The sequence below is a fragment of the Syngnathus acus genome, chromosome 1 (genome assembly GCF_901709675.1).
Source record: "Syngnathus acus chromosome 1, fSynAcu1.2, whole genome shotgun sequence".
Lineage (NCBI taxonomy): Eukaryota > Metazoa > Chordata > Actinopteri > Syngnathiformes > Syngnathidae > Syngnathus > Syngnathus acus.
In genome coordinates, this window is record NC_051087.1 from 14,783,276 (window position 1) to 14,801,221 (window position 17,946).

The 17,946-nt window shown below is 43.6% G+C and overlaps 1 long non-coding RNA gene across 1 annotated transcript; it reads right to left on the reverse strand.

Annotated features, from left to right (window-relative positions):
- Positions 1–9,123: 9,123 nt before the first annotated feature.
- LOC119125125 lies at positions 9,124–15,643 on the reverse strand. The gene is made up of 2 exons (XR_005098442.1): positions 15,537–15,643; positions 9,124–10,484 (listed from the first exon to the last, which is right to left on the reverse strand). It is a non-coding gene; the product is annotated as an uncharacterized LOC119125125 (long non-coding RNA).
- Between the last annotated feature and the right edge of the window lie 2,303 nt (positions 15,644–17,946).

Here is a 17,946-nt window from a genome sequence, read left to right on the forward strand (position 1 = left end):
GCAGCCAACTGTTCCGGCTCTGCCGAGTCCATGTCTGGCCAGTGCGTACTGTCAGGCTCAGGCAGGGAGAGGACTCGAATGCAGAGTTTCGACAGTTCAAGGTGTTTTATTTCTTCGGCGGATGACCGCTCCAAAAACAAAGGTGCCTCACACTGAGGGAAAAAAGGCAAAAACAAAGGCGCCTCAAACTGAGGGAAAAAGGGCAAAAACAAAGGTGCCTCAAACTGAGGAAAAAACGAAGGCAAGGTCTCACGCATAACCCACAAAGCGTGGACAAAAAGGTCTCTGTGAGCAAGGCAATCAAGGGCTAAATCCGTGGCTATGGAGTCGCTGGTGGTCATGGCTTGCAAGACGCACTGGCAGAGGACAAGGGGAAGACGCAGGCTAAATACACACACAGAAGGGGAAGGACACAGGTGCAGACAATCAGGGCGGACGACACAGGTGTACGTGGTTAACAAACGGGGAGGTCAAGTGAACGAGCGTGCAGCGGAAGGACCAGTGATCTGGAATGTGATGTACAAAATAAAACAGGAAGTTAGAACATGACGGACAAGACAAAACAAAACCTACAAAACCGGACATGACACGCGGGCCCGGGGAGAACATGCAAACTCCACACAGGGAGGGCCAGAGGTGGAATCGAACCCGCACCCTCCTAACCGTGAGGCGGACGTGCTACCCAGTGCGCCGCCGAGCCGCCGTAGATTAAATCCAATTGAATTATTTATTTGAATTATTTTGTACAGCGGTGACATTTTAGACATTTTACTTTAACAGTCATATTATGATTTGTTTGAGCTTTTCTATCTTACAGCTTTATTAGAGCTTTTCTATCTACCAACTACCTGTTTATTATTGTGGCACAACATCAAATATACTGTCTGAGTGAGCTTGAAGCTTACTGCAAGTCAACTACCTGCAAGCAGAGTGTGCGATTTTTCCCTGTGTTCTTTCTGATTGGCAGGACAAGGCCAGCAGAAAGGAATCCAAAACAATGATAAATAAGGTTGGACTGATGATCTTATTTAACAAATCAAAACAAACTAAGGGAGCTTATGAGCATCATCATATTTTGAGCGCCGATGATTTGCCACCTTTAGTTGATGATTGTTTGCTGCCTTGACATGTCTTCAGTGGTTTGCTCTGCCCACAGTGCAGATTCGTATTTGTAAAAATAAAATCCCAGGCGGGCATCACGGTGATGCACTTGTTAGCACATCCGCCTCAGTGCGGAGTTTGTGGGTTTGATTCCACCTTCAGCCATATCTGCAATAGTAGACAAAATATAGTCTTGTCTAGAAAATACTTTTATACCTAATTACAATTTATTTGTTAAGGGTATCCCCATTGAGATGCAGCATCTCGTTTTCAAGAGGGACCCAAAATATACCTCAAAATCATTTTTTTTTCTTCTGTGTAAAATCTGCATGCAGCAGTTTCCAACCTTGATAACCACCAGGAGGAAGAGTGTAAATATTGAAATGATCGCATGTCTCCTATCTTATCCCTGATTGGTGGAATTGGTGGTGTTACAACTCTCCTCATGTTACAAGCTTACCCAGTCTCCCCTAAGTCTTACTCCTGTCAACAGTCTGATGAGATGCTTCAGAAATATGTCTCGTCCAGCTTGCAGCTGCAAAAAGATTTTCTCCAGGGCATCTTTAAACTGCACTTATGCAAGCTACACACTGAAGAAAAAGCGTTCTTCTGTTTGAACAATAATTTATACAAAGTGACTTCAACATCATCATGTGCCAGATGTGCCTACCTTACAGAATAATTATTACTTATATTATTTAGCAAGAGCGTTGTTGAGCCACAGGAGTCATTAGGATAGTTATATTTGCCAGATGAAAACAGATGCTTCATAGTCATTAATTTACATCCTCACAGAGGATTTATCTTAGAGTGTAATACAGTTTTATCAAAATCAACTTTATTCAGTTTTTGACAGTAAGGAAATAACATTTATACAAAAATAAATAAACTCCCATAAATAATATACATTCAAATGTGATTGGATATAAACAGTAGACTTTACACAGACTTGCTGTTATAAAACCTAAACATATTTGTGCATATACCCTCTGATTTTACACTGCATTGTATCCCCGTCCTGCCTCTTTTTTCCAAACTCTTTTCTCAACATTCTTGGGCTTTTATGCCGTTGCTTTCACACGTGAGTTCTGGAACTCTGGTGCAGTTCCTTTCTTGAAGATCTGCTGCACATTACATTCACTCTGCTTTTCTTTTCCTTTCGATGCACTCCATCTTCCGGTTCTCAGCTTTGTTTATCCTTGAAAAAGTGACGGGGGAAAGTTGGGTATTGGCCAACGCACTAATACAAAACATCTGGACGCGTTTAGTGTGCCTTTGTTTTCCCAGCTCCTTGTGAAATCTGTGTGTGCGTGCGTACGTGTGTGTGTGTGCGCGTGTGCGTGTGCGTGTGTGTGTGTGTGTGTGTGTGCGTGCGTGTGCGTGTGTGTGCATGTGTGCGTGTGTGTGTGTGTGCTGTTTCTGGAAGATTCTTTTGGGATCTCAGAAGCATTTTCTTTTTAAGAGACTCAGATGATATCATGTGTGCAATGTGCATCCATCAAAAGTTAAGACTAAAGTTAGAGTTACTATGTGTATCGTCTTACCTGTCCCAGCACCTAAAAAAAGCTCTGGCCAGCTTTCCCTCTGTGTTTATGCAGATTCTTTCCGTGGCATTGTCTGGCCTGTTCATAGTGACACTGGAAAAAAAACACTAAGTAAAACTGGAATCAAAGTCAGCACAGCACAACTAACGAGAGGGCTCAAGCTTCAGATATTCACTTACATCAGTTCTGTTTTATCACATCCGGGTCTCTTTTCAAGTACTTGGAAATCGGACATATTGCCTTTGATGAATTTGATTGTGTTGTGACATGAGCAACGACCAGGAAAGTCGTGAGCTGAAATAAAGATTAAGAGGACATTAGCAAAAAACAAAATACAACAATAGCCAAGCTTATTTTCACACTTGAACTCACCTCGATAGGGATGTATGCAAAATCCAGCCACAACAACCAGCAGGAGTGCAAAGCTGTTCACAGCCAAAGCCATGTTTCTGTATCAATGTCCTCACAAGAGCTCAAATAGTCGAGAAAGGACTGGAAGGCTTCTGACAATCTCCTCCTGTTTTATACTGAGAGTGAGTGGGGTTTTCCCGAAGCCCATGCTTTTTCCCATCAAACCGAACCTAAAGCATGCACTGGAATTTCCACACTCTCCATGGAGACACACACTGGAATATGGCCAGCAAGAAGCGAAAGTGAGCTGTCAGATGAAGTGGAGCAATAGTTTTTGGCAAAAAAAAGCTCGTTCATTTCTAGTCAAATGCAACTTCCAGTAAAATGGGAAAAAATGGTGCCCTCCTAGATATCTAGCTAAAACATATTGGTTGTGTCCAATTCAAAGTATTTTGACATATGAAAATAACTAACTTAGGAATGATACATTTGACTGAATACATTGACTTTAGGAACTGCAAGAGTGGCTGTACAAAAATGTACTGTTACACTAAAGTAACACTTAAAGTAAAAGCTACTGATTTATACTGCAGGAAAATGCAGTCAGATGAGGTACAACATAAATGGCATTACGTACAATATATTCAGTATATATACAGTGGATGCCCGCAATATTGTGGTTTGGTACCAGATTCAGATTACAATATTTGCAGGATTTCTTTTTCAATGTAAAGATTTGTTGTTGTTTTTTGCTTTTAGGGGGCTGCAAATTTTGGGTTAAATTCATTTTTTGTAATGCATATGTAATAACCGTCAATTACTATATATGGAGAAGCATTTTATAATTCGTATGATAAAAATACACTAATTTCCCCCCTATACACAGTGGTACTACTACTTATGAACTTAATTGGTTCCACGATCAGGTTTGTAAGTAGAAACGTTTGTAAGTAGAAGCAATGTTTTCTATAGGAATTAGTGATGTGCATTCCAGTTCTTTTAGGTGAACTGAATCTTTAGAATCAGTTCACTCAAAAGATTCGTTCAAACGAATCGTTCAATGAATCGTGAACGGGAAGTTACATCATTTTCTTCTTCGTTTTGTTTTACGGCGAGGTAGCACTAGCTTCAATGGGCATTACTGACACCTACTGGTTGAAGTTATATATGAAAGTAAAAAAACAAGCTTTTTCGATTCTTCATTTTCATGCCGTTTTTTTCTTTCGGTCTTGCGCGAATGTGCTTGCGCTATTCTATGTGCGCGATGTTATCCATTCACCGTTTGCCTCCCGGACCCGGATGTTGTTTTAGCGATCAGCGAACGGCGTGGGTGATGTTCGATTTTTTTTCCTGTGCGCGCGCGCCCCTACTGGAAAAATTCCTGGCTACGCCACTGTCTACACCAGGGGTGGGCAAACTTTTTGACTCGCGGGCCGAACTGGGTTCTAAATTTGTACCGGAGGGCCGAACCAGGAGCAGATGGATGTAGTGTTTGTGTGAAGTAATATAAGCGACCTGTAAAGGTCATTGCATAAAAGATTTTGGCCTTTAGTAGGTAGTAAAGCATGGATATTACAAACAAGTTTTTGAAAACAAATGCATTTATTAACAGCATTAAAAAAAATTAAAATAATTCACTAAAAATCTGCTATCAGTGATTCTCATAAAATACGACACTGTTATTATGAATAACAGTCTCCATCACTTCAGTGCCTGCAGGTCAGATTAATGAAAGATGTTTATCTTATGAGATCACATCAAACAGCAAACATTCTGACCAAATATATCATCTTGAAGAATCGGTGAAAGCATACATCCAAATAAAGTAATCAAAACGGCAACACGGTGAGGGGTATCTGAACATCAGAGCAGAGTTTTAACTCACAAACACCTGGTAACAGAGGTGAGGAAACGGGAAACACTTCCTTAAAGTAAGCCTTAAGAACTTTACAGGTTAAGATTAGTCGCAAACAGGTGGTGCATCAATGTCCTTGAGCATCCTGCATTGTTTGAAAATGAGAATGGTCGCTAGTTTCAATCCCTGCTATGTGTACAAATCATATTCAAAATGCATTTTTTTACAACAAACTTGAGAGCCTCCCCTTCATTTTCAGAGGGAACAGTGTTGTTGGTCTCCCTTTTTTGCTAGTGCATCATAGTCTGGAGTAAGATTTGTTGTGGCAATTCTTAGGAGAGATCCGTTTACCTCGATCTGTGACGGGTTGATGTGGCTGAACGTCACGTCGCGTACGTCGAGCCAAATTGGCCACTCTTTTAACATTCGGCACTCACTTCTTTTCTTCGGGCCACTCATTTTAATGGAAGGATTCCAGGGGAAGGTTTGTGGGTGGCTTTAGCGTAAAACTGTATCTGAAAGCTCAGCGAGCGAATTACAAGAATGCTGTCGTCACAGCCCACGCTCTAAATTCGGGACTGATACAAATAGAGCGCGAGTGCGCCATGTCCGTACTACTGAGTACGTACGTACACGCACTTGTGAGTGTGCACCGAGCTTTCTGACACGGCTTCCGGTAGTAAATGCGCAGGCGAGCGGTTCCCCATCTACTGGGGAAACGCAGTCATTGCAGGCAAAATGACAAAAAAAAAAGTTTAATAATACAATTAATTCAGGGTTGGCGGGCCGCATTAAACGGTCCCGTGGGCCGGATGTGGCCCGCGGGCCGTAGTTTGCCCACCCCTGGTCTACACTAATACCTGTCCAGCTTACCTGGGTGTCCCACCTGAAGACTAAAGCTTTTGCTGGTATAGCTCTTAGGGTCACTGAGGCACGCAAACCCCCTGACCACAATAAGGTGGCAATCCCTCAGGGGGGGGAACATATCATATGAATGTTATATTCACTATTATTTGAGTTGTTGTTAATCATTAGTTGTATCACGGGTCGCTACGACGAGTTTGGTGGAGTTTTTACAGCTTCTTCCAACTCCTACCGCGCTGACTGTAACTTGACACTCGCTGGCTGCGTCTTGCCTCATTTGCATACTCACAGTGATTGGATGTTTACGGAGGGGCGCGGAGTCCTGACAGCAGGCTGTGTGAGGACACACAAAGCATGAGAGAAGAGGGGGGGGCTGATTAACGTGTGTTTCTATCAGCGGAATTTTCACTTCTAAAAGTTTGATTTGAGGGGGCAGGACATCTGTTTGAGGGGGCGTTGCCCCCTCTTGCCCCTGCGTAGAGCCGGCCCCGATTATGCGCTCCATAATTAATATTGGACAATTTCCCACGGCACAGCTGAACATCTCTCACGGCACACCAGTGAGCCGCGGCAAAGTGGTTGGGAAACACACCAGAGGCGGTCCTGGTTACTTTTGCGCCCTGGGCAAAACCATCCATTCCTGAAGCATCTGAGAGCGCGGCCACAGGTCTGCTGCCATCTTCTGGTGGAATGCAAAATTGCTTTTATTTCTACTGTGCTCAACAGTGTTGACTGACGGGCCACATATTAATTTTATACCAGTCTGCGGGCAGGTGGAAATTTGAGCATTAGGCCCCTCAGCTGGACTTTAGACATACTTGCCCTACACGAATTGTAATGACTGCTGTTTTACAACCGTCAAGTATTTTACAACTCTACTCGTTTTGATTTCATGACATGTGCAAACTGGACAATTTAAATGACTGCCGTTTTGCAACCGTCACGTATTTACAACTCTACTCGTTTTGATTTCATGACATGTGCATGCTGGACAATTTCAGCACAATTGAAATACAATCTGTCCACTGTCTCAAGCACAATTTAGCCAATCAGAAACCTGGCAGAGCAACATCATTCGATTTTGTTCGGCATTCAATGTCTCAGTCTCGCAAATGAGCACTTAATTGTGTACATGGAATTCAGGAGATGACGCGACTAATATATGTTGCATTTATGACCAAAATAAGCATAAGTAAGGTGATAACACCACACATTCTATTGTTAAACTTGTATTGTTAAATTTCAATTCATTAGATTATTTCACACATTTCATATTAAACAAGTCATTAAACATGAGTCAGCATGAGTACACATTACCGGCAAACACATACATATACATGTTAGAAATGTTTAACATCTTCAAACGTGACAGACAAAATAGCTTATGTGTGGTACATGACGAAAACAATCGTTAAATACAACCAATTGCTTCTCCATTTGTATGCAGCAACAAAGCTTCAGGTCACTTCCGAATTGGTTATTGTTCCATTAGACGTCACAATGATAGGGTTTGTGGCTCAGCCACACATAATAATTTTCAATCCAAAATATGTAACACATTTAACACTGACAATTATTTTCTGAGCAGATTGGGACAGAAAAAAACACTCTTGACACCACCCCAGACCACAGCATAATTGCTCAGCAGGAGCTTTCAGACACCCGAGAATCAATTGGTCAAACAAATATTCAGTAAAATACCAGGTTGACCAATTATGATTCAGACAAGATCATTGTTTTGTTTTGTTTTCAGTATGTATAAGGGGCCTTGACTTTTCAGTGTCGATTTTTTTTTTATTTCTGCTGCAAGCCAAAATTAGCCTTAGTTAAGTTTTGTTTTTGGAGAATGCTGTGTTGCGCAATGTCAAAGTGTCCATCCAAATATACACCAGGCATGGGGAGTTGTGCGCTCTGCTTCCTTTCTCTCACGCCACATTGTTGGACGTCTCCTGCACAAATCCTGCCAACACTAGACCACCCCAACACACACAGACACACACACGCGCGCGCGCGCACACACACACACACACACACACACACACACACACACACACACACACACACACACACACACACACACACACACACACACACACACACACACACACACACACACACACACACACACACACACACACACACACACACACAGACACAGACACACGCGTGCGCACTCGCTCACACACATGATTGTGGTCACAGTACTTCAGGGAAAGCAAAATTAAAACATGGATAGGAGACCACATGCACAGGATATGGATTCCTAAAAATGTTTAGGCTTTGTCCTTCTCTTGCTAAACTAAATTAAGACCAACATAGTACAAGCCCAAAAATGAGTTATTTCAAAAATAATTCTTTGAGTATTGTTGAAACCTCAGGCAAGCTGTACTTCAGTATTTCGGAAAGGGAATCAGATCCGTTTTGAAAAGTGGCTCGGTTTGCATGATTGAATCATGAGTTGTATTCCAAAGCAGACTGCGGGGAGGGAATTCTATTGTTAAAGTTAAAACAAGATCACTCACAGCAGGCTTTCACACAAATTCTGGTTAAAATGCAGCGATAGCTCACATTTTGCCTGCTCAGTTAAAGTGAGAGATTTATCCAGTATGTCCAGAGTCATCAAAGAGGTCCTTGAAGAATTTAGACATGTAGCTCGATTACCTCCAGTGGCTCTGAAGCATTTGCGTACCATCAAGTGACGATGACCTCTAAGGGGCCCATGTCGAGGGAAAGGGGCAGGCTGCGAAAGCTCTGTGATGGAGCCCATATCCTCCTCCAGTGTTTTTGAAAAACAGGCCAAGTCTTCGTCATCCTCATCACTCTCCTGAATTTCGCTTATCGTAGGAAGTCTTTCCACAGTAGAGAAGAGACACTTGGGCCTCATTCAGCGCTTGGTGAAATCCTGATTAGAAGAAATATTGTTATTATATCTATATGTTGTCTTCAAAACTTGTATTTGTCAGGCGATTTGGTAAAAATCCATGTGGCTATTAGCAAAACAGCACCACTGCTGGTAGCAGCTAGGAGATGCACTCATTTTGCCTCAAATGACATTGCCTCTAACCATTAGTTTTATGAGCTGATGCCCATCCCAGGTTATTATGGGCAAGAGACGAGGCATTTTCTGGATCGGTCAGCAGCCAATCGCAACTACTGATGCTCAATCTCACCTTTGTACTTTGTTCAATACAATCTTCAAGTAGCTTAACATATGTATACTCACCTTAAACTTAAAAGTATCAGGGAAAAACCCATACAAGCATTGGGGACAGCTCTCAATCTTCACCCAAGAACTGAGGACCTCTTGACTGTAAGGCAGACATGCTAACCATTTTCACCATCATCCCACCTTTTCTAAAATTATATATCCGTCGATCCATCCATTTCCCACCACCCATCCATCCATCCTCTGAACCGCTTCTCCTCATGAGGGTCGCGGGCGCGCTGGAGCTGATCCCTGCTGACCTCAGGCAGTATGTGGGGCACACCCTGAACTGATGATCACCAGCCAATCGCAAGGCACACATAGACGAACAACCATTTGCACTCACATTCAAACAGCCGCTCGTGCTTGTTTTTGGGATGTGAGGGGGGAAGAAAACGGTGCACCCAGAGGCAACCCATGCAGGCACAGGGAGAACATGCAAACTCCACACAGGAAGGCCGAAGCCGGAATTCAACCCAGCACCTCTGAACTGTGTGGGGGACGTGCTCACCAGTGCACCACTGTGCCACCTTTCTAAAATTAATTGCTCATAATATAGAATTATTACTGATCATTTAACTGATTCATTAGTTATGATGCCTGGCAAAAGTCTTTGTCATTTCCTGAAGGATATTCTGGCAGTACCATCCCATTTCCATATGCCATGAGAATGCGCGGTTAAGATAATGGATGTACTAAAAGCTGTCGTATACAAAAGAGTATCACTAGTGTCAAGAGAAAATGAACCCAGCTGAATGTGATGAAGGATAACAGTGCTCTTCTCTATATTGTGTTTTAAAGCAGTTGACGCAAGTTAGGCAAGTTGAGAACTCTTCATGCCTACAATCTCATAGTATTCCTTCATACACATACAACCACAATATAAAAAGCTTCCATTGTGATTACTTTGTTTTGCTCCGACAGAAATACAACCATGTTTCCTTAGTTTCCTATTCATTCAAAATGCCGAGTACAACTAAAAGGTACATTTGTTTGGACCAATCTATCAATGACAACAAAAACATAAGAGTTGAATTTAAGAGTCGATCAAAACATTTGAGAAAGACTTTCATGTTAATCAAATGAACATCACAAACTCTCAACTTACATAGCTATGACTGCCAAAAATGAGACTTTTAGGCATTCCATGTTTTCTACTGTGTCAGTTAGTCACTTGATACACTTTAGGTGGGACCAGACATTAAAATAAAACAAGACATGAAGAAAACATGGTGGTTTCTTAATTTTTTTTTCATGGCTCGGTACTGAATCAGGTTCATGTGTTTACTAACTACCACTTACCTTCAAACTGTAGTGTAAAAACACACTTGTATCTGTAGTTATTTTTGTCAAGAATAATAACTAGAAAAAAATGCAGGTGACATTGACACTGACAAATTCCATTTTAAAAAGAATCATAACAGATGGTGCAGTGACCTTCTCCAGTAGAATCCAACTGTTTCACCTTTTGATCCAGGTCAGATAACCTATCTGCATGTCAGAATTCCTGTGAAGTTGGCAGTACTTCCTAGTTTCCTGCTAGTTTTGCAAAGTTGCCGGCAGTCTGTGGATGAACACACTACATCACAAATTATCTCAGCAAGAATGTGATGTAAGATGTGTGCTGTAACTTCTAACCGTCAGTGCATGAACCAAGTTACATAAGCATTTCTAATGGATTATCCTAATTAGGCTAGCAGGGACAATTATAGCTTTCAGAAAACCGTAAATAGAACTAAAGATGTGTGGTGTGACTTGAAGCGGGAAAAGAAAAGCGACAATGAAATGCAAGGCAAATATAAATGGTAAATACTAGTAATTGGACTGCACTTTCACGGTGCTTTACACTGTACGGTGTTTAAAGAGCTTTACAATACCTCACATTCACCCATACGAATGCACGCACTTGCACATACACATGCACACACACGCGCACACACACACACACACTACTGTTTTAACTACACGGCAACACTTTTTCAAAATGATGCAAAATCCATATTTATTTTAGCACAATACCTGACAGACCGTATGTATAGCGAACTCATTAGACCGCAGACCTCGTGATAGTTCCTTTATCATAGCAGAGCAGTAAAACATACACAAAAGAAACAGAGCAGGTAACAGTGAATGGGAGAAGTAAAACTCCCAATTCTCTACATACTTAGACAGAACTTTATTGTCATTTTGTCAACACTGGGTGTGTACAAAACGAAATTTCGTTGCATACGGCTTTCAGCAATGTAGAGGTATTTCGGCTGGTTAAAAAAAAAGTGACATTCTATATAAAAATATGAAATAAGATAATTATAAAGTACAAAGTGCAGCAGTGATAAAGTATGTGAACAGTGCAGGAGACAAAAGCAGTATTTACAAGTGTGCAGAGGAATGCTACGTTTGAATGTTCAACAGTCTGACGACAGCAGGGAAAAAACTATTGCAGAACCTGGTGGACCTGCAGCGGATGCTGCGAAACCTCTTCCCAGAGGGCAGCAGGGAGAACAGTCCATGGTGGGGGTGTGATGGTCACTGATAATATTTCGGGCTCGGGACACGCAGCGCTGGGATGACAAGTCCTGAATGGAGGGAAGAGGAGCACCGATGATCCTCTCTGCTGTCCTCACCACTCTCCTCAGGTTCTTCCAATCGGAGGCGCTGCAACCTCCACACCACACCGAGAGACAGCTTGTCAGAATGCTCTCTATGGTGCTTCGGTAGAACGTCCTCATGATGGGTGGGGGCAGGTGGGCTCTCCTCATCCTCCGCAGGAAGTACAAGCGCTTCTGTGCCCTCTTGACCAGTGTTGTGGTGTTCACAGTCCAGGTGAGGTCGTCTGTGATGTGGACTCCCAGGAATTTAGTGCTGCTGACCACCTCCACAGCTGAGCTGTTGATGATCAGTGGAGCGTGGTGAGGCTGGTTCTTCCTGAAGTCGACGATGATCTCCTTCGTCTTCTCCACATTCAGGATCAGGCTATTTTCTCTGCACCAGCCCACCAACTGCTCCACCTCCTCTCTGTAGTCCAGGTCGTTGTTGTCCCTGATGAGGCCCACCACCGTTGTGTCGTCTGCAAACTTCACGATGTGATTGGTGGTGAACCTGGGGGCGCAGTCGTGTGTCATCAGGGTGAACAGCAGGGGGCTCAGGACGCAGCCCTGAGGGGAGCCTGTGCTGAGGGTGATGACATCTGAGGTGTTCTGTCCGACCCGGACTGACTGAGGTCTGTTGGTGAGGAAGTCTAGCAGTCAGTTCCGAAGGGGGGTGCTGAAGCCCAGGTGTTCCAGTTTTTCCACCAGATGTTGTGGAATGATGGTGTTAAACGCTGAGCTGAAGTCCAGGAACAGCAACCGCACGTGGGTGTTCCTCTCCTCCAGGTGAGCCAGGCTCAGGTGAAGAACGGAGGAGATGGCATCCTCAGTGGAGCGGTTCTGCCGGTAGGCAAACTGGAACGGATCGAATGTTGGGGGGAGTCTGGAGACGATGTGATCTTTGAGCAGCTTAGGTAATACTGTAGGTATTGTTCTGAATAAACATTTAGGCAGGAAGGTAACAGTAAAGAGTGAACACAAACCACAGGAAAATACTAACAAGAAGCCCCTTCTGATTGCGCCAAAGACACTACAGAGGATGATATTGTGATTACAGAAATATGACATGAAAGAGATCTATGTTCTAGGCCCCAATATGATGCCGGCAGATGCACTGATGTGGACTACGAATCCATTCCGACTGAGAGACATAACTCCATAAAGCAGTGGTCTCAAACTCCAGTCCTCGGGGGCCGTATTCCTACATGTTTTCCAAGTTTCCCTCGTTAAACACACCTGATTCAATCATCAGGCTCCTGCAGAATGTGAGGATGAACTGATCATTTGTTTAACGAGGGAAACTTGGAAAACATGTAGGAATGCGGCCCCCGAGGACTGGAGTTTGAGACCCCTGCCATAAAGGAAGCTATGATGGAGGAGTAATTGGGATGATTCTGTCAGGGTGGCCACAATGGTCTTGTGTTTAGAGGGCAGACACTCAGGGCAGATGTGTGTACACTCTTTTCATTTAGGAGTGGACTCAGGAGAGCAATGGAGTGTGTCTACTGGCAATAAATGAATTAGTACATCCATCCATCCATCATCTGTACCGCTTGTTCCCACCGAAGTCGCGGGCGTGCTGGAGCCTATCCCAGCTGTCATCAGGCAATAGGCAGGGGATACCCTGAACTGGTTACCAGCCAATCACAGGGCACACAGAGACATACAACTATCTGCACTCACACTCATGGGCAATTTGGAGCGCTCAATTGGCCAACCAAGTATGTTTTTGGGATGTGGGAGGAAAGCAGAGGACCCAGAGAAAACCCACGCAGGCACGGGGAGAACATGCAAACTCCACGCAGGGAGGGCCGGAGGTGGAATCGAACCTGCACCCTTCGAACTGTGTGGCGGACATGGTAACCAGTGTGCCACCATGCCGCCTTGAATGAGTACCGTATTTTTCTGACTAAAAGTCGCTCCGGAATATAGGTCGCAATAGCCATAAAATGCACAATAACGTGGAAAAAAAAGATACATAAGTCGCTCCGGAGTATAAGTTGCATTTTGGGGGAAATGTATTCGACAAAATCCAACACCAAGAACAGACATGAACGAGCAACAACAGGCTAAACGATAGGTATGCTAACGTGACATAAACACAAACGAAGAGCTGAGAACGGGCCTGATGTAATATTCAGAGTTATTCAAAAACTATTACATAAATAACACGTTTATAAAACCATCTGTGTCACTCCAATTCATTAAATCCATCGATCGTCCTTTGTCAACAATGGGTGCGCGCCGCTGACGGCGCTTGCACTTCAAAATATTCCACAGGCCCATATAACGATATATAAATTATATATCAAATAACTATTATATAAGCAATAATATTATCAAACCATCTGTGTCACTCCAAATCATTAAATCCATCGATCAGATTCCTCGTCCTTTGTCAACAACGCCGCGCGTGCGCCCTGACGTCAGCCTCGTCGTTATTCCACAGATCTAGTGTATAACTATATTGTAGCGTTAGCAAAGTACCAGGAAAGACGTGGGTTTGGTAAACGGCTCTTTATTTAACAAAACAAGAGTTCAACGAGCCAACAACTACTGAACTATAACGATAAAAACATATACAAGTTGCTCCACGAAATAAAATATATCAAATAACTATAACATAAATAGTTAACCGCCACACGGCCCCAAGCACCGGCGTGGACTTCCAGGCGTGTGGCGGCGTGGACTTCCATCCCCGGAGGTGGCACTTCCAGCCACGGAGGTGGAAGAGAGCTCCATAGAATAGGACCGGGCGTGCGTAAAAGCCATGTCCGAGCCCCATCCACCGTCCCCGGACAGCCACCCGGGCGAGCACCAGCCCCCGACTTCCATCCACGGAGGTGAAAGAGAGCTCCGTAGAGTAGGACCGGGCGTGCGTAAAAGCCATGTCTGAGCCCCATCCACTGTCCCCGGACAGCCACCCGGCCGTGCGGCGGTCCCAGACTTCCATCCACGGAGGTTAAAGAGAGCTCCGTAGAGTAGGACCGGGCGTGCGTACAAGCCATAATAGTTTTTCAAACCTTCTGTGTCACTCCAAATCATTAAATCCTTCATACTCTTCGTCCTCCGTGTCACTTACAAAAAAAGCCGCTAATGATGCCGGTAGTACGTGGGGCTCTTGTCATCTTCGTCATCCCGTGATCAATCTTTGTCCTTTTTGTAAACAACCGCCGCGCCACGCCGCGTCGTGCTGCTGACGTCACTTGAAATTCAAATTACAGTAATCCCTTGCTACATCGCGGTTCGTTTATGGCGGTTTCACTGAATTTTGAATTTTTGAAACAATTCACATATAAGTCGCTCCTCAGTATAAGTCCCCCCCCACCCAAACTATGAAAAAAAACGCGACTTATAGTCCGAAAATTACGGTACATAAAGACCTTTATGCAAGGGACACAGCTATAGGTCAGTGGATGGACCCCCAATCACCAAAATGAGAGACTATATTCGCATATTAGCTGTTCAGTGAAAGATGGAGTTTGAAAATAGGACGTCTTCGCCAGGATATTCCCAGAGCAACTGGAAGGCTGAGTCATTTCTACTTGATAAGACTGAAAGCTACAGTACAGTAAGTTAAATTGGATTGGGGCTTTACAGTGTTTTGGTTAGTCCACAGTATGATTGAAGTAAGCAGGCAAAGAGGAACGTGTACCATTTATTTGTGATTACATCTATTGTCAACTTTTATTACCATATAGATAGTATAAATCTTGTAAGCTTGTGTTTTGTTAAAGTCTAAGATGAATCATGAAGATGTTGAGATATGGTGTTACTAATTATGTCTTAAAAGAAAAGATGAAACAATAGAATTGTTAGCTTTGTGTTCCCAGGGGGAGGGTTGAGTTGGAATAAAGTCGAGTGAGCAAATGTGATTTGCTCTAACTGTCCAGTCTGTATAGTTGACAGACACAACAGAATAAAACAAACATGGCTTAATGCTCGAGAATTTTGATTTAGCATGATATGGGTTCGTATAAGTTCAAACGAGAAGCAGCCACGCTGGCCCTCTCCCAAAAGGCACATACCAGTGAATCCCACCTCCTCCATAACATCGTCACAGAGACACCACGACGCGTGCGCCTAAAGCCACGACGCCCCTTTGCCATGCAAGCCCATGAGCTGCTCAGCACAACATCAGCTACCATTTCCAAGGCCACCTGTGTCAAGACGAGATAGAGAGAACAGTGGAAGTCAGCAGAACCATCTAGGCTGCACCATTACATCAATGACCCCACAGACGTCTCTGGCCAGGACTTGCCCCGGAAGCAGTGGACAACCCTCAACTGCCTGAGGACCGGCGTTGGACGCTACGGAGCAGCAATGAAGAGGTGGGGACTCGTAGATAGTGCGTCCTGCGAGTGTGGGGACCCAGTCCAGACAGTAGAGCACATAAACAGCAGTTGCTTTGGTACCCTTGGATTGTCCTGGAACGGAATATTTTACTGCTCGTCAATTTTATTTAAAAGGGAAGATGTTTAGATGGATGAATGTGTAATGGAGTGGTTTAGAATGAAAGAAAGAAAGAAAGAAAGAAAGAAAGAAAGAAAGAAAGAAAGAAAGAAAGAAAGAAAGAAAGAAAGAAAGAAAGAAAGAAAGAAAGAAAGAAAGAAAGAAAGAAAGAAAGAAAGAAAGAAAGAAAGAAAGAAAGAAAGAAAGAAAGAAAGAGAAAGAAAGAAAGAAAGAAAGAAAGAAAGAAAGAAAGAAAGAAAGAAAGAAAGAAAGAAAGAAAGAGAGGACAGACGCTCACTCACATCCACACGCACTCACACACTCATTCACTCACTCACAACTCACACACACACACACACTCACTGTTTCATGTTATATTCACTCACTCATTTTGGCTTTATGAAGCCCACTCTTAGGAGCATTGAATGGCATATTATTCTGCCAGTTGTTTATTTATCAAACATATCTTTGTGGTATCCGCAAAACTGACTTTGGACATCATGAGACTGATGCATGTTTACGCAGTCATGCTGACAGGCCATCATATGACTGCAGATGGTGCGAACCACAAAGGTGAGTCCTTCCAATCGGAGCAGTGCACCACCACAAGCAGGCGGAAGCCGGCTGGGATGCCGACGCGTGGCATCTTGTCTTGCTGTCAAGCGGGCACATCTGATAGTGAATGGTCAGCAATGGCCCGCTCGCTCGGTGGAGAGCGAACTGCAGGCGGGAAGAGCGGCCGACTCCAATGCCTATGCCTTGGTTCCTCAATTGGTAGCCTGTAAAATGCTCACTCCTTGTTGTTGTAGCACCCCCTGGTGCACAAGAACTGTCCACCATTGTCGACCAATATACCATTTCCACAAATTGGTTTTCTACTCTGTCAAAATGACGTTGTTTGCATTTGGCGCAGGACAACGTGGGATGAGTGACACCATTGTATGGCACTCTTTTGTTATCTTATCTATTATGGTCTAAGACAGTGGTCCCCAACCTTTTTTGCACCACGGACCGGTTACGTGTCAGAAATATTTTCGCGGACCGGCCTTTATATAAATAAATATATTTATATATTTATTATTTAAATATTTATATATATAAATAGGATGAAATAAAATGATACGACTGGCATAAAAACAAATATAAACCACATAAAAATAAAACGTTGAATTAGTGGGAGCACCGAGCTCTTTTCTCAGAAATGAGCCGTTCCCATCTAGGCGTAATCGGAGACAATGACACCCGAAGTGGTTAAGGTTTGTCTTTAAATGCAGGATGCTTGGTCTCCATGTGCCGAAGCAGGTTTGAAGGCTTCATTGCCTCGTTAGCTAGCCTTTCGCCACATATGCGGAGTGCACTTGGCGCGTCAAAGTCACCTGTGGCGATAAATCCATATTTTAAGTAGGACTCCAGAAATGTTCTTTTAAATGCAGCTTTCCTTTTCTTACAAGTCGTAGCCTCTTCTTCTTCAGTGTCCTCATTGGACGTTTTTCCCTTTCCGAAGAAGCTTTCCAAACTTCTGTTTCTTGCTCATTTTTGCTTGCCTCGCGGGCTTGACTGTGGTGACATGTCACGTGACCGAGACGAGCGCCGTGTGTCAAGAGTCCTTATTTTTCAGATGCACCGACAGATGTAATTGGGAGAGATTCGCCAAATCTTTTATATTTTTCAAAATAAATTCTTACTCATTTTTGCTAGCTTTGCGGGCTCGACTGGGGAAACATGTCACGTGACCGGGACGAGCGTCTTAACCTGAATGAGTTGATCGTCAATGAAAAAAAAAAGTTTTTTTTTTTTTTCCTGTGCGGCTCCGCGGCCCGGTACCAAGTGACCCACGGACCGGTACCGGTCCGCGGCCCGGTGGTTGGGGACCACTGGTCTAAGACATTGTAGGCACACTACTATTTGTTGTAAATTGGTAAGGTATAGTTGTTTGTGATATCAGTCCAATACTATTACAATCAGGGCTGCCAGTTTAAACACGTA